Genomic DNA, 18,160 nt, shown 5'->3' on the forward strand with positions numbered 1-18,160 from the left:
CATTGTGCTGGCATACAAAGAGATGATGACACATTCTTGAATCACATGCAAGTTGTATTTATGTATCAAGCTTCATCTTTGCGGAATCCGACTAAGCCCCCTAGAAGTCCTAAGAGCCCCTTGAATGACTAGCAATCAATCTAATCCAGTAAATCACTTTAGATCTCCATGCAGTTGGTAAGGTGATCTTTAATCTTTCTGAACATAGATTTAAATAGTGGGAATGCGATAGCTATTCAATGTTGACCTATTTTGTACTATAGCCCCCTAAGTATTGTTCTGCTCAATTGATGCATGTGTTGTTCTATATTGACATTTTGAAAAACAGATGTTTGCAAACGGAAGTTATCTATGGACATTGTTATGTTGATTCTATAAAGTAAAATCATAGAGTTTAGTCATTTCCTGTTTAAAATTCTGTCTGTATTTATTTTTCCTGTTAAATGCCTGGTGTGACGTTTCTGGGACTAATTTGTAAACTCTCCCATCCCCAACATCCCCCCACTTCCCCTCAACCTAATCTATAACCTTATACCCACCCCCACATATATATTTAATTAAATTTGACCAAAAAAATGTCAAACAAATTCGATCAAATGGTTGAGGTCAAATGTTTTTTGGATCAATTATGCTAATACCATTTGTAAGCCTCATGCAGATTCAGGACACATATATTGTATATATTGCCTTAACCTGTCAGCTTGCATTTATGGAATTAGTAAGGCTGATCACATGCTTCGAAAGCGTTTACAGACCATACAATACATCCCATCCAGAAATGTGTGCTGAAGAGAAACTTAGGATCCCATTTTGCTTTGAGCATTGAAAGATGCTGTTGGTGAATAACAGGTGGAAGCTCTGTGCCTTTTTTTTACCATCTGTTCAGTTTTCGTTTGGATTCCCCTTGCAGATCGGGAAATACTCTCTGTGGGATTCCTCGCTCTGTGAGGGAAACAAACAGCGTTGTCATCTGTATGTAGTTTGCTGCTGTATGGAGGCTTGAATAATCAAGGATTTCACCTGCTTTTTCAATATAAAAAAGTAGGTGAAATCCGTAGAGATTCATTGTAAGGCTGGTTGCCATGCACGTCCATGGCGACCGACATTGCTGCTTGTTTATTGGTCAGGGTGTAAAAAAGCATGGGGACCCTAGAGCCTAGTGTTTTCTCAGGGGTTAATACCTCATTTTAATATTCAGAAGATTTTCAAGTCCCATACAAGTAAATTAAGTGTTGGCCACTGTATTTGTGAAAAACAAATTTGCTAAAAAAAGTATTTATGAGAAATAAGTGGGTTGCATCCTTTCAAAACCTCTTTACAGTTTTGAAAGGATAAATCAAGTGCAGGCCACTCAAAAACCATTTATTGTTGGTAAAGACATAGGAGAAGGGTTGGTGAAAGGGGAGAGATGTCCATTTCCTCTATTTTGTTGCTCCTTCATTTCCTTATGGTCTGTTTTCATTTTGAGTTTATTTGGTTTATTGTTCTTCAATTTTGGTCTTTTTTTAAAGTGCCGTTGATTTTGATTTTATTATTCACTGTTCCATCTTTTCTCTTGTGAACAATAACTTTGACATGTAAAACGTGGTTTATGAATTTGTATCTATGTAATTTTAGCGAAAAAAAATTTCATTGCAAACAGTGAGCTAATAAAAAAAAAAGAAATAATTCTTTGTTTTGGTTTAGAGAGCATGTTCTTTTTTTTACCAGAAGGTAATAATGACACTTTTAAGAATGTTCCAAGTAAATAATCGAAACCCAACTCCATTGGTGGAGATCCCACCTATTCCATTGAGTAGCGTGTAATGGGGTATTGCTCTGCAAAAGAGAAAATAATGCACAAACGCCAGAGGATTGTGCTTTAAATAGGCAGCAGGATAAATGTTGAGGAGAAAATAAAGAAAACAAGTTACACAGTGGGCAGGGGTGAAAAAGCAATTGAAAGCCAAATTCCAAAGGAGCCAAAAAGCATAAGGGATAGCCAGTCAGAGTTAGTAGGAGGAGCCAATGAAATGGCAAGTCAAATAGACAGGAAATGACAACTACGCCACTAAGGTAGACATCACTATAACCACAGAAAATGCCAGAAAATGTGAAAATAATCCCCTGGGAAATAGTAAGCCAGCAGTGCTGGCAATGGTGGGGAGCACAGCAGGGGAAATAACATAACGCAAAAATTAAAGATTTGAAAGTGGTAATGTTCAGGGAGATACAACGTCACAGTAGTCAAGAGGCTTGAGAGTGAAATTTCAAAGATTCTGTGTAAAGGGACATCCGATTATATGAACATTAAGGTGGAGCCTACAACTACATTCAAATAGAGAGATTTATAGAAATTCAGCAAAGAATTGAACATTACACTAGACGGCACTGTTTGAACAGGATAGGAAGGTGTCGTTTACTACAGCTTAGCTTCACTTTCATAATTTTGGTTTATGTTTTGGGATGTTTTCAAAATCTTTAGGAATATTGACACCTGGGAGAATTACTCAGAAATGATTCAAGTAGAAGGGGAACATGATTAAGAATATAAACTATTTATAGACTAAGTTGCGAAGCATGCTCTTTGACAAATGATCGTCATATTACAGTACAGTTCCCCTTTCCTCATCTTACTCCCTGTTTTTCCCCTCTATTCCCTATCAATATTGAATCATAATAAGTAGTCTGCATAGCTTAGAATGTGTAAAACTCTGGCTCATTCATTTCGTATTGAAGTTTCCTGAATAATAATAATTAAAAAAATAAAGGAATACATTATCAATTTATGTTGGCCAAGCTGAAAACTGCTTTCCATGTAATTTTTACTCAGAATTTGAGCCCTTTCTAAGAGATATTGAAATAGAAAATCTGAGTTGAGAATGAATCAAAAACACACACTGGACAAATTAACAGTTTAACACCTCTCCTTACGAATGACGGTTGGGTTAGTAGAGCGCATACAGGACCTGGGGTTTCAACTGGAACTAAAAAGGGAAATTCCACACATTATTTTTCTTTGTCTTCAGGATATTCTACCTAATAAACACAAACTAACATTTAAGCAGTCAGGAGTCAGGATGCATAAATAAGAGCAAACGATTTAAAAAAGAACCCGACTACGGAAAGGAAGATTATTGGCACAGATGGATATTATGACCCTCTGATAATGGGTCACCTTTCTAAATGACAGAAAAATGTATATAAAGGGTGTTATGCAAACAATGCGCCTGCCTTTGAGGTGTTATAATGAATTAATATTTTATACGACTGATTGATAAATCCTATAAACTTGCTGAAACTGTCACTAAAGCAGGTTGTTACACACCTGGCAGCCCGAAGAAATTTATGAGATAGACATTTGTTTGTGGTGCACTGAGTTTCAAAATTCAACAGTCTAGCAATATATCTCGTATTATTTATGAAATGACGAAATACAGGACTGTGTTTTTGGCTTAATAAATATTTAATCATCAATTTGAGTAACAAATGAAACATCAATTCACAAGTCACAAGCTGACACTAACCAATTGGTGCATGTGTTGCACCCTAGCAGGTTTCGTCAGGGACAATATCAATTTTACAACTGGTAAATGTTTTCATAACCCATGCAAATCCTAAAACAAATCCGTACCTACTTAGCTCCCACAATTCTGAGATTCTAATTCAATTGGAAAAAAAATGATTTTGAAATTCATTGTTCATTTATCCAGTGCTGCCTGGGGTCATTGCCCATCTGCATTATAGTAGCCCACCAGCCCGCGATCATCCTGCTCAGATAAATGTTTAGTCCTTCAGAGGCTCTTGATTCAATATAATTATTCTGTAGGCCTCCTGTCACGATCTGAGCCATAGCCTTCCGTAGGCTTTCGATTTTCTTTTAGATATGGTATCTTGCAGTTTCTGGGATTTCACCTCCAGCAGGCTCTTGCTTTCTCTTCCTCGCTCTCTCTGGCTCTGGTCTCAGCCATGTCACAGCAAGGGCTTGAGCTATAACACCCAGCAAGCGCCTTAGTTATTGTCTTCTGTCTCTAGTAAAGGGTTTGAAGCCGGCGGAGTTTCGAATTTCCAAGTATTGATTGGGAACTGGGAGTGGTTATTCTCATTTGATTTTATTGCTAGACAAGTGTTAATAAAGATTTTCTTTTTGCAACTTTCCCTGCATAGTTTCCTGAGGAAACCCACTCTTTTTGCTGTGTTTTGATCCTGTACTGACTTTTTGAAGGGATGTAAAGGCTTCAGCATCACTTCCTGTGCTTTTTGCTCACATGCTATGGGGAAACTGATCAGTCCTTCAAACTATTAGAACTGGGAAAATTTGTTTCCCTTTTGAATTTTTGTGTTTTTACAATTGCACACAGCAACGTAGAGTGCAGTGCAATAGGGATACGTTTGTATCACCCTAGCTTTGCACACAAGGGACTTTTGGCTACTTTTATATGAGCCTAAAGACAAGCTGGTGGTAGCAGTTCAATTTTTACTGTTTTTGCACTATTTTTGGTTTACTTATTTTAATTCTTAGAAACGCGCCAAATCGCCCGAAGGCCTCACGGCGCACAATTGGAGTATATATTGGAGTTTGGCCTATATATTGGAGTTTGGCCTATTTATTGGAGTTTGGCCTACTTCCTGTCTTCCGAGGTCAGGAAAGTCCTTATAAGGTCATGTACTTGCCCGGGAAAGCTGCTGCTTTCGCATGCTAGGGAGCCTTTGTCTGTGTGGGTGTGTGTGGCCCAGGAAGGAGGATGTCACTGTCTAGTCCCAGTCTGCATCACAGGTGCCACTGGGGCAGATGTGAAACCAGTAGTTGTCCCTGATTGGACCACTACTGGCTGTTTGAATGGTGCAGATCATTATCATTGGGCTTGGACTTGCTTCCAGCTCGGATTGTGGGTAAGTGAAGAACTTCTGCAGCTATTCTTCAGATCTATGTTGGCACCAATAACCCCTTGAAGAAGAGCAGACTGTTGATGACCCGAAGACGACTCTGAATTGGGCCAGCACCCCTCCAGTGTCTGGCCCGATGAAGCCCTGCTCCTCTGCCTGATATCAGAAAACCCTGAGCAGTGCTTCAGTCATTGGACTAGTGGGACCAACTAGTATTCACACCTTTTCGAGGGTCCAGCCCTTCAGAGCCTTCGGAAGTATCCCTGGTCTACACAATAGACTAACTAGCTCTCTCCTGGGCTTTCGTGCTAGAAGCTTTGCCATTCTGTGTTCAAGTCTGGAACTTTGGTGGTCGCTAGCTTGTGCCACAAGTCACCTTTTACCTGAAATCCAGCTTCCTATCTTCAAGGGAACCTGTCCTGGAGCAGCTGCTGTGACCCTGTCACGGATGGCACTCTGTCAAGAGTGGCTCAGGGCACCCAGGTAGGGTTTGGGTAGTTGTGCTTATGTAAGGTGGACAGATAAGTACACACTCAGCGGGAAGTTCAAACAGAACAAAGAGTAGGCAAGTGTAGCAGGAAAATAAAAGGTACAAACAAACTGGATTCCCTCTTGGGGTGTATGCAGAAATGGGAAAGAGTGTTCCACGGACCTTAGGAAACTCCAGCCTTCTGCACAGATTGCTATAACAGAGGCCCACGCTGTATGCTCATGGCTAGGAACAACAGCTGTGGGTGTCTGTAACACTGAAACGCGACAAGGGAAGGGGCAGAGGTTGCCTGCCGGAAACCAACAGTCAAGCTCTGTACAAAGGGATCTACATACAATACAAGAGAAGACAAGAACAGAAATATCCAGGGAAAAGGAAGTCGATGTGTAAAATAGCAGAAGGAAATGAAGGAAAAGCAGTATAACTGAAATGGACAGGGATCAAGAACAGAGGATAGAAAACAAGGAAGAAAGCAAGGGAGCAGCAGCCAGAAAACAGGGTGCCTGCAATAACCGATGGCACAAAGTGCAGATAAACTGTTGTGGACTGCAGAGGACTGTAGTAGGCTGCAAGGCAGAGAGTCCAGAGGAGCAGGACTGAGAGCTATAGTAGGCGGCAGACAGAGAGCCCAGAGGAGTAGGGCAGCAAGGAGCAAACCCAAAGGAACAGGGCATTGAGGGGGTCAGGGCTGAAAGCAGAAGAGAGTAGTAGGCTGCAAGGCAGGGAGCCTAGCGGAGCAGAGCAGCAAGGAGCGAGCTCAGAGGAGCAGAGCAGCGAGGCAGGGAGCCCGGAAGGCTATGGCTATAGGCAGCGGAGTGTAACAGGCTGCAAGGCAGGAAGCCCAGAGGAGCAGGGCTGCGAGGCAGGGAGCCCAAAAGGCTAGGGCTGTAGGCAGCAGGGTGTAGCAGGCTGCAAGGCAGGAGCCCAGAAGAGCAGGGCAGCAAGGAGTGAGCCCAGAGGAGCAGGGCCGCTGACTGTAGAAGGCTGCAGAGGACTGTAGTAGGCTGCAAGGCAGGAAGCCCAGAGGACAAGGGCTGTAGGTAGAAGGCAGCGGAGCGTGATCGGCTGTAAGGCAGGAGCCCGGAAGACAAGGGCGGTAGGTAGAAGGCAGCAGAGCATGATCGGCTGCAATGCAGAGAGCCCAGAAGGGCACTGGATCAAAAACAGGATAAAGCAGGAACAGCATACAAAAATTCGTGGCTCAAAGCAGAAAGGTGCTGGAAGGACTCTTAATGCAAGAGACTGAGCACCTGCAGGCAGCTGCTTAAATACCGCCCTGCCCTGTACTGAGGCAGGCTAATTGGCAGCACCTGGAGCAGCGCACCTGAATACAATCTGCCTCCTCCCTCTCTGGTCCTGAGATGGTGGAAGCGGCACTGCTCCCTAGAGCTTCTGGGGATTGTGGTTCCGATGCTGACGAATGGGAATGGCCAGGAATAGATAGTTGTAGCAAAGTGCATTGTGGTACGTGTAGTTAGTTGAGTAAAATAAAAAAGCACCAAAGTCACGCAAATGGGAATTAAGGACCAAAATGTGAATAGGGGTTGTTCCAAGAGTATTCTGTAGTTAAATGAATAACAATTAGTCCATGATGGTTGCCAATGTGTGCGCCCATGGCGCAGGCATGACAGACCCCCATTGGAAAGACGCCTCTCGTTGCCTGCAAACGGTGATTGAATTGAATTGAAATTTTATTTATATCGTGCTCGTACACAAGTGTTTCATCACTGATATGTGGAGGACCTCCTTCCTCCATCCCGTGAAGTGTCCTAAGGAGGCTTTGCCAACCGGGATTGCATCTTGCAGTTGCACCTACCCCTGCAACTCCTGGGCACCTCCCACCGGAACAAAGGGTGGAAGATTGGGCCACCAGTTACCCCCGTATGATCCATAAAGACATGGGAAAATCGGAGGCATGGGGGATAAGTACGCATCAGTGTGCCTGTCCCCCCGACTCCATGTCCTCCATAGGATAACATTGGGAACAATTCCCTTTATCTCCTATCTCTTTTCCACTCACCTTTTATCATCGCACTGTGGTCAGGTATCCTGCCCCTGAGTTAGTCTTGGGTTTGGAAGAAAGGAGAGAACTTTCCTATCCTTGGATTAATTGTTGTAGAACTTTTAATTACCACCACACACCCATTGGATCATTTATATTGAGAATGCATACCTGTGAGAAACAGTGTGTTGGACCTTGTGACCTTTGGGTACGAGACCCCATGCATCTTAGGTTTTGGAGTTCTAAAGATAGGATATTGTGCTTGTGATTGGTTCCCATTATTTTATTGCATCTACAGTACTTACCTGCATTGCTCCATAAGTTATTTGATGATGTATGTTAAGTGAATCCAATGATATGATATGATATGATAGGTTATTTATAACGTGCTTAATAACCAGAGGTTTCTAAGTGAGGACCCGCGGATCGAACCCGTGTTGCTCCGTGTCTTGCCCTGAGCTATCCTCCCTCCTGGTGATTGTATATATTTGTATTCTAGAGTGTTGTGTGATAGTACTGCCTGCTGGTTTCATTTTTGAGTGTGTTCTAAAGGCCACAAATAAATAACTGTACTTTTATGACTGTCTAAATTGAATCATTGTGGTTGCTACTCTTTGTGGACTCATTGAGGGGGCCTGACCCCACTCAAACTCTCCTGAGACTAAGCCCTGACTGCTCAAGCACATACCTTGATTGGGTTTTGGCTAACCTCTTAGAGCTCCCTGTTCATCATAACGTGGGTGGCCTCCTAAAATCTTTCCACTAGGGCAGATTCTAGAAATCCTTCTAAAAGAAAAGTGTTTTGTGTGTATAAGCCTGACTGCCCATTGTCTGGTATTTGGTGTAGCTCATCTCTTGCCTCCAGTGGGTGGGGTTGGTAGTTCCATAAAAAAATAGAGTGGGACCCTGCTGGTTTGTCTGGAGGGACTATATTAAGGATCCACCTTCCCTAGACTAATGGGCATGTGCACCCCCCAGAATCCTATATGTCCTTATAGTAGGCGCAGGCAATGTCATAATTTTACACACAAGTTCTTCCCTCCCTTATCCACTGATTTTCATAGAACTCCCATGCAGGAAACAGGGTCCTACCATTCTATGGCAAGCCCTATTTTATAAACCCTAGTTAGGTTAAATGCACTTTCCCTCCAAGAGCATCTTCTTCATCAAGGATTTCTGATCAACACGTAGATGTCTCAACTGAGACAAATCCAGGATCTTAAATTCATAGGAGACTATTTTTGCACCCAGCTCCGGTGGGTCTTTCTTGCAAGGGTCTTTATCTTGCACCCTGTTTCAAAGCTGCTGTCTGTGCTTTCCAAAAGGAACAGGCTCCTGTTCGTCAATGTTTGAGGATACAAGGACACATGTCATCCGGTGTCAATGTGGTGCAATGTGCTAGGGCACCTTCCCACCCATGTGTTTCTTGCCTGCATGCACGCTGCACTACCAATTCCTAGGAGGTTGGATGGAGCTTTGGTCCCAGTGACTAAATCGATAAGAGACACCCTTCAACGGTGGCTTTGTCTTGCATGGCTAAAGAAGGATTTTCAGCTGAACCTGCCTCCTTAGGTGTTTTTACTACACATGCCAGCAGTTTAGTGACAACCTCAATATAACTATTATGGAACAGACCTTGGTTCCCCAAGGATAAAATAGAGGTATTTTTTTTGGGAGGAGTTGACAGGGATTTTCAAGGCTCTTTTCTCCTTTGTGCCACTGGGGGAGAAGAAAGCCACTTTGATAAAAAGATAAACAATACAGTGACCCTATCCTGCGTCAACAGGCAGTAGGGACCAAATCCAAAGCTCTGGCTGAACTGGCGTTGTCATTGGGGACATGGGCAGAAGCTGACCGTCTCTCCTTGGCTGCAGGCAGGTAGGCTAAGCACAAGAATTTCAGATTCTGTGGTGTGGGATGTGAGGCCTTATTCCTGTGATGGCCTACTTGTCACCTGCATACATTTCCCCCTGTTCCCCTTATTCCTCACGCTCCAGTCAAGATCAGGCAGGAAAAGGAAACGTTAGAACCGTATTATCCCAGACGATTGTGCTTCCCTTTGTTGACTCGTATGGCAGTGGATCCCAGTTTGAATGCTTTTGTTTCAGAATCCACTGCTTCTTTAGGGTCCTTTGTCTCTACTAGTGTGTCAGAAGAGTAAGCAAATCAGTTCAGAGACTGTGCATCAGTCCGGTCTGCAGAGTGTAGGTTTGTGTAGGCAATTAACAGTGGCTGTTTTGCTACTTTATGAGATCATGGTTGTTATTGGAAATCTTCTCAGGTTTGATGTAGTTTCAAAAATGTTAATCATGTGCAGGCCCTCCTGCCATCTCGTCTCTGTCTAAAGCTATTTATGCAGAAAGGCCATTTCCAATATTGATCTGTTAAGGGAGGTGAGGGTCATTGTGCCGCAGGCCTGTGCCTGCCACAGTGAATAAGTGAGGCGCACACAGTGGGTGCAGGTATCGGAATCCCTGCCCGTGCTTGCCGGGGTTCCCTTTTATTCCACGGGTGACGTAGGTCGTCACCTGACAACGGTGACTCCCTATGGCACAACATCCCATCCTCGTCGCCAGTTGTTATGGTGCCGCAGGCTCGTCCGTGCCACTGTGAATAAGTGAGGCACACACAGTGTATGGAGTTATGGGAACCCCTGCCTGTGCCTCGGCAAGGTTCGCTTTTATTCCACGGGTGACATAAGTTGTCACCTGACAACATGCCCCTGGTCAATACTTCTAAGTAGTCTCTCTGTATAGCCTGGGTTGCTTTGGCATTCACCTCATAATATGTTCTAGGATTTACACTATCAGGAAGGTTGTGTGTAAAATGAGTGTGTGGATGGTGTTGAGCCTAGTCACTGGCGCTGCCCTTATAAGGGCGCGCGCACGCAGCAGAGTGACGGTTCACTCTGCCGCGTGCAGTATAAATAAACTGAGCGTTCCCGCTGCGGCAGTACGACCGGGGAGCCTGAACCTGAAGCAGCATGTGCGTGTGTATCTGGGCGGGGGCTCACGGGCTCTCCGGAGAGTGCCAACAGTGGCGACGACGAATGCATCTGCAATCCTGGGCACGGCGGTGGAAGCGGATGTGTTAATCTCAGTCCGAAATGCCGCGGGAAGGATCATTGCTAGCATTTAGGAGTTTTCTGGTTACTCTGCTGACAGCAAAGAATGCTACAGATGTAGTGCTTCCCGCTATGTTTAAATCGTATGGATTTATATATCATTCACCAGCGGATGGCAGCAACACTGTTTTTGGTGCAATTGTCTATGTTTATCCCTATAAAAATTCACTAATGGTGAAATCGATCAAACTTCACACAACATCTGACAACTAATTGCCTTGTTTCTGTCTCATGTAATTGATCATCTCAAATAACATGTTAGAGATTCCCCCTCATTTGAATTGCTGGTAAATTTAGGTTCATTTTAGTTACATTGCCTATTGGTTCTTTTGCTTGACATTGTGCCGTTTCAGAGGGATGTATTTGGTGTGCGGGGCGGCCGCTCTGCATTTAATCATGTCCTCATTTCTCAGCAATGCGGTAATAGGCGGGTATGACAGGAGCATTGACACGAGACAGATGCATGTGATTAATGCTGTAAGAAACGTGGGTTCGGCTGCCCTTTACTGGAATGCTGACGGTGCTGTTACACTCTTCGTGCTTTACAGCATTCCCCATTACCCAATAGGAAGATTTAACATGTTAGTCATGTGTCCAGTCCGGGCCTAGCAATTTTTCAGTTTTTGCATGAACAGTTTTCCATTTGAAAGACAAAAAGAATGCTACAAGTTCTAAAAAACACTGCTGTCAAAAGAATATCAACACTTTTCTTGTTGATGTCTACATTTTCTATGTTAATAGGGATTTGTATTAATTCACAAGATTAAATCATTCATTTTTCACAGCACGTGCACAGATCGATTCGAGAATGTCCCTATGTTGCAAGTTCAAAAATATGTTGTCAGTGTGCCCATGGATACAACTTCTCATAGCCATGTAACCGGTTTATAAAAGCAAATCAAAACGTGCTGGCAAAGGGGAGCATGGATTCTGTTCCTTCATTTTGTCCCAGTTTCACAATGTACACCTGTGAAACCTGAAATGTAATCAAAGCATATGGTAAAAGACTGTGGCGAGTTTTCTCCCACCAGTGTGTTTCAATGTGGCTAAGGGTATATGCAAAGCCAGAGCAGGTGTCCAATTATGTCGCTTTATCAGGGATCATTGTTGTCAAACTAACCAATAATCTGTAGACATGCAAGAAAATGAAATGACACCATTTTGAAATCAGTTAATTGAGTATAACATTTACCATGCGAGAAGAGGATTTCATGGGATAATTGTACCTGTTTATGTATCCCAATATATATGTACAAGTCACCAAAGTGTGAATCCTACAGACAAAAATGTAAAGATTTAAAAAAATTCTCTCCCGTAAGAAGGACATATCAGTAATTAATGGTAAAATGTGAAGGCATCCTGTAGCTTTAAGCTAAAATCCTTACCAAATGTCTTTTCGCTGTACATAATCTGTGTCTCCAATGGGCGCCACTTGAGGACTGGATTGATGTAGTTGGGTGAGGACCATGATGAATTCAGAAATTAGCAACCTGGATAGGCGGCAGCGGCAAATCCTCACGCTCTGAATGCGGCCTGAACCTACTGATCTATGAACATGTTCCAAGTGAGCTGATCACTGCTCGGGTCTTGCCGCAGCCCTTCATCTTCTTATGCTCCCCCCACCACAGTTTTGCTTTCCCTGCCCCCTATTCCCACCGCCCTAATCCTCCCCAGCCCAGACTTCCCTTGCCATATCCCAGTGGCATCACTGCATCTTGCCATGGCTTACAACCCACCATAGCCTGCAATGAAAAGAAAGAAGTGTCACGCATGTAGCGCCGGCCACCATTTCCATTACATTCATTTTAGGTTTATTTGTTATGTACAATACAGAATTGCGTATTTGCTGCTCCTGCTATTTTACAGAAGACCATTGCCATTAGCACCCCATTAGGCACCCCTTCGATGCTATTAGCAAGAAAATAGACGCAGTGGAGCCGATGATTGTTGATTAAATGTTAGATTTTCAAGTTCTATCATTATAATTTCTTTCTTATATAGTGCTACACACCCATAGGTCTCAGAGCACTCAGATAACATAACAGAAGACATTATTATCCCACAGAGTGGTACTTAATTTATCGACCTCGGAAGGATGAAAGGCTGAGTTGACCCTGCCGGATTCAAAACTGCCACAGCAGGCTGCTCACAGATATCAGGGACGAGCGCTTAGCACGCTGTGCTATCCAACCAGCTATCAGGGTATATTGATATTCTAAGCAAATTTCATGACAAGTGTATTGTTGAAGTGACCAACTGAAGAGGCAGTATGGTATTCAACAGCATTATTAGCAAAACGCAATTAAAACACTAGCAAAACATTAGCAAATAGTGCTAGGTAAACTCCCGTTGGGGTGAGGGATTTTAATTACTAAACCTAGGTAACATTTCCGGCTCAGGCCGATCAAAAAGTGATTAGGATTAAATTAAATGATATGTGGGGGACCTCCTTCGCCTATTAGGTTGTCCGAGTTTTCCCAGTCTTTCCGGTTGTAATGGACAACCTTTAGGATAGTCGCATAGCTATCACTTTAGTTTCAATATACTATCTGGTAAAAAAGAACAAAACATAGTTTTTTATATCACCTCTCAAACTCTGGACTTAACAACACCAGACCTCTACAGCACCACTATCCGCACACACTTCACAATACTACAACAAAACAAACCACACATAATCCTGCACAACAGCACATGGTGGACAACTTCCGAAAATCACATTTATGCACAGTGAACAGTGTTTCCGAACTAAAGCTGCAACAGCACATCACAGCTCTCTTGCTCTTTTCCTGCTCAACCTTCCTAACCACCCACCCTCCCTCCTTGCATTACAGATCCACCTGAGCGCCTGGAGACCACACAACTGGCATCAATGCGGGGTATAAAAACCTTTAACATTAACATTGAAGGGGCAAGGTGAGCTAATGGAGCTCTGGGGAACTCTGCCTGCCAGCTGACCATTAGAAGAGGTGAAGCCACCAATGTTGACATGCATGTGCAATCCGTGTTTTGGAGCTTTATAATGAGTTGTGCATTATTGATGGTGTTGAACTCAGCCGGGAAGTCCAATAGGTTAAATGGAACAGGGTAGTTGTTGTCCAGGGATTCAATGATTTTATTTCTCTTCTTCTGCCTGATTGGTTCCCACAAAATAAATTATGGGTCTTGCTGTGAGATGTAAATTGAGAGGATGTCAATGTCTAGAGAATTATTTATAATTCTTAAGGAATTTGAATGCAAATACTCCATCTTTCCCCCTATCTTCAAAAACTGTAGTTGGTGTCAATCGATTCAAGATGAATTCCTTGATAAAACTGCCGGCCACAGAACTAAAATAGTTTCCTAACTGGCCCACATCGCCCACATGTCTAGATCACATTACAGGCCTACGCCTCCTTCAAGGAGGGTACTGTTCCTGCAGTTCTGAAAAAAGGCTTGGATCACTCTACTGTTGTAGAAGACCACATTAGATCCAGCTGTGGCAGGGAACTATCGGCCCATAACTAATTTTCCATTTTTGTTAAAGATCATCGATAGAGTGGCCTACTTGCATTTGCAAAGTTGTATAGAGGCTAATGAGATACTGGCCTCGGGATAGTCTGGCTTTAGAGCGCAACATGGCACCAAAACAGTGCTGTTGGACCTTAAGTCCAAATATCTCCAAAATTGTTGAAAAGGGCCTCCTTCTTGAGTCCAAGGTCATCCAGGGTTGCTATAGGTAAGGCTGAAGCCCTTCCCGTTAGTCAATCGTGCAGAGTGCATAGGGCTCCTGCCTGTCACCCTCCCTCTTTAATATCAATATTAAACCATTCTTGGATATGCTGGGCGCACTGGGGGTCGCCTATGCCAACTACGCAGCCAACAACCCGGTGCTCATTGAGCTGACCGGCTGCGATAATGAGGATGCTAGGACCAGTGACCACATCTATAGCACAATTCAATCCTTTATGGCTCATAATGCCCTAGCATTGAATAACAATAAAACCGAGCTGCTTGAAATTGCCTGTTAAGATGGATTTCTGAACTCTGTCCTGGAAGGGCAGAGGTTCAGAAGTAAAGCCTAGTTTCTTGGAACAGGGTAACCTCTGGACAAGCCAGACCAATCAGGGTAGCGATGGCAGCAGTCAAGACTAGGTCTCAAGAGGGGTGAGGGTGACTGAAAGCCCGCAATGAGCACACAAAGCAAGGACGCTTACAAATTACTCCAGGCAGGTGTTATATTAAAAATATAAGACACATTTATTACAAGGCCTTTGTAACATCGACCATAGTAAAGAATCACGATAAAACTCAAGTAAACCAACACATCACAATCAATACAATAAATATACAAGACCAAGGGGTCTAAAGAGTTAGAAGCACGAAATATGTAGACCACCTAGATGGGGAGGAAAACAGGCAGTGCAAGTAATCGTTAAACCCAGTTCGACATCAGAGGCCACCTAACTAGAAGGAAGTCCGAGCCCTACGAAGAGTGGAGCCTTGTGCTCAAAAGTACCTGCACACGCGGGTGCCAACGGGACAAGGAGTGTCTCTTCGGGGAAATCAGGCAGTTCAGAGAGGTGAACAAACGATGGCGAACAGACCTCCACTACTCAAGCGCAGCCTCCACTTGTGGGCAGAAGCAGGGCGCGAGTACGGAGAAAGGGGTGCTGCTTTTCAACAGTGGGGGAAAAGCCACAGGCTTCTGCAGGAGGGAGACCGGTTCAGGGTATTGATAACTCACCGGTCCCCGATACAGGCAGACCCAGGATTCTCCGAGTTAGTTTCTTCGCTGGCAGGTTCAGATGCGATCAGAGGGACGTCTCGGCGCCGTGTAGATTCCGCGTGAGCAGAAGTCAGGGTCGAGGGTGTCCCAAATGCAGCGAACACACACAGATTGGTTACCTCAGCAGGGCAACTCGACAGCCACTTGTATTCCAGGCCCAATGTACACTTCTCACTTTAGACCTGGGAACGCCAAGTGTACGAAGCGTGTGAGAGTGTCAAGGGCTCGGATTTCAGCAGCAGCCAGACGGCGGTAACAGAGAAAGCTTCTTGTGTAGGCTGGTCAGTCCGCTGGATGGCCCAGGGACGCTTCCGAAGGCTTACGTACAGGAGTTGGTGAAGATGCCGAGAATAGTTGTTCCCACTATTCTAAAGGGTCGAAGTGCCAGTACAAGCCTTCTCGTACGATCAGAGGCAGAGGGGTCTCACAGGACGACAGCAGTGCAGGGTGCCAAACCTTCAGCGGGTCACCAGCGATTCCTCGACTCAGCTTCTTAGTTGCAGGATACTTGGCTCCTTTATCCTTTGTTCGTGAGAACTCAGGAGATCGACATGGTAGTGGTGTTTCCAGCCTCCTCTTATCCAGGGTTCCCTTTGTGCCAAAACGGAGAGGGCCCAATGGGAGATCTGCTCACAAAACACTCACACCATACGTGGACCTATCACGGACCACGGTGGTCCCAGGCATTCAAGACACACTAGACTCTCTGGCACCCAGGATCTGTATTGGGACCAGACATCCCAGCCCACATCCTGGAGGCTCACAACAGGCCTGTAGAAGCCTGCGAAAGCATCTGTGTTTCGTGGGAAAGTACATGCCCAAATAAGGATGGCCCCGGGTCGGCTCGACCTGGGGAACACGAAGGGGCAAGACGGTCAGTGGACAGGACAAAGAACCTCGTGGTCTGGCCATTTTGGAAGCCAGGCCACCCATTTTGGCCAAACGCGAGAAGCGCGGTTAACAGGGCAAAAGGGAGTTCAAAACACAAAGAAACGATTGCTGCCACCAGTCCCGTCCGTGACATACTTGCACAGTTCGTTATAAATCCATCGAGAGTTACTAGGGCCTGTAGAATGACTAGAGACCCAAGAGTGCAGTAACTTAGCTTACAGTGCCCTCTTGTGCCATGTTGCGCGAAAGCTGCAGCATGAGAAAAGAACTACGGAAAACGTTTCCCGGTACTGACTGTCTTAAGGGCATGTCAGTTTTCCCATAAGAATGGAGTGAAAGCCCAGAGGAGTGCGGCGGAAGGCTGCGCTTCTCTGGCAAAGTCTAGATCAGGGTGTAAAACAACAGCAAAAGGTTTGGGGGTTGCCACATGGAAGAAAAATTACCTACAATATGAAATCTTTCCTAACACTCGCCCCTCCCAGACTAAGGACAGGGAGAACTAATCCACCCCTGGATGAGTCTCTTGTTCAGGTCGGTTAAACATTCTGGACAACCCATCAGCATTGCTATGTTGGACACCTGGCCTATGCTTAATAGTGAAGTCAAAGCCTTGTAGACTTATGGACCACCTAAGCAACTTTGGATTCTCTCCCTTCATGTTCATCAGCCATTTTAAGGGCTTATGGTCAGTTTGCACAGTGAAGTGGGTCCCATAGAGGTAGGGCCCCAGCTTCCGTAGGGCCCACACAACAGAGAAGCATTCTTTCTCTACTGTGGACCATCTGAGCTCTCTGTCCTTAAGCTGGCGACTAATGAAACCAATAGGGTGTTCCTTACCCTTCTCATCTACTTGCGATAGTACAGCTCCTATCCCAGTGTCAGAGGCATCTGTCTGCACAATAAAAGGTCTTTGATAATCAGGGGCCCTAAGGACAGGGGCCTGGCACAAGGAGTCTTTTAAGCCGTTGAAGGCCTTCTCACACTCGTCGGTCCAAGTTACCTTCTTGGGTTTCTTCAGAGTGGTGAGGGCAGTCAGGGGGGCAACTATGGTGCCATAGTATGCCATGAAGTTGCGGTAATACCCGGTGAGTCCTAGGAAGGCTCTCACTTGGGTCTGTGTAGTGGGGGTAGGCCAGTCTTGTACTGCTTGTACTTTACTGGGAAGAGGCTGTATCCTCCCTCCACCTACTTCATGTCCAAGGTAAACCACTGAGCCTTGTCCAATCTGGCATTTACTAGCCTTTATGGTCAAGTGTGCTTTCTGAAGAGCCTGTAGCACAATCCCGAGGTGTTTCACATGGTCTTCCCAGGTGGCGCTGAAAACTGCTATATCATCCAGATATGCAAGACAGAATTCATCCAACCCATTCAACACATGATTCACAAGCCTCTGAAAAGTGGCAGGCGCATTCTTCAACCCGAACGGCATTACCCTGAATTGGTAAAGACCGTCTGGAGTGGAAAACGCTGTCTTCTCCTTGGCATGTTCTGCTAAGGCTATTTGGCAATAGCCCGCAGTGAGGTCAAACGTGCTGAGGTACTTGGAGGCACCCAAGGTATCCACCAGCTCATCTGTTTGAGTCAAGGGGTGTGCATCTGTCTTGGTGACAGCATTCAGAGCCCTGTAATCCATGCAGAACCTCAATTCAGAAGCGCCTGCTTTTGGAACCAAAACCACAGGGCTGGACCAAGGACTAATAGAGGGTTCAATCACCCCAAGATCTAACATTTTGTTGACCTCTGTCTTAATGTAAGACTGTACTTTGTCTGACATCCTGTATCCTCTACTTTTGGTAGGAACGCTGTCTCCTGTGTCTATGTTGTGTTTGCACCAAGGTGTCAAACCAGGGGACTGCGAAAACAGGGGGGAAAATTGTCCAAGCAAACTTTTCACCTCAGCCTGCTGATCAGAAGTCAGGTGAGGGGCCACTCGGACACCCTCAAAGGAGCTATCTGAAGGACCGCTTTGGAACAGGTCGGGGAGAGGTTCAGACTCCTCTTCCTCAACATCTGAAGCCA

At 44.8% G+C, this 18,160-nt stretch overlaps 1 protein-coding gene across 3 annotated transcripts in view; it reads left to right on the top strand.

Annotated features, from left to right (window-relative positions):
* Window positions 1-18,160, top strand: part of PHLDB2 (pleckstrin homology like domain family B member 2) — a 705,124-nt gene that overhangs the window by 97,536 nt on the left and 589,428 nt on the right. The gene's annotated exons all lie outside the window — the stretch shown is intronic.

The sequence above is a fragment of the Ambystoma mexicanum genome, chromosome 7p, assembly GCF_040938575.1.
Source record: "Ambystoma mexicanum isolate Mex_15411 chromosome 7p, UKY_AmexF1_1, whole genome shotgun sequence".
Classification (NCBI taxonomy): Eukaryota; Metazoa; Chordata; class Amphibia; order Caudata; family Ambystomatidae; genus Ambystoma; species Ambystoma mexicanum.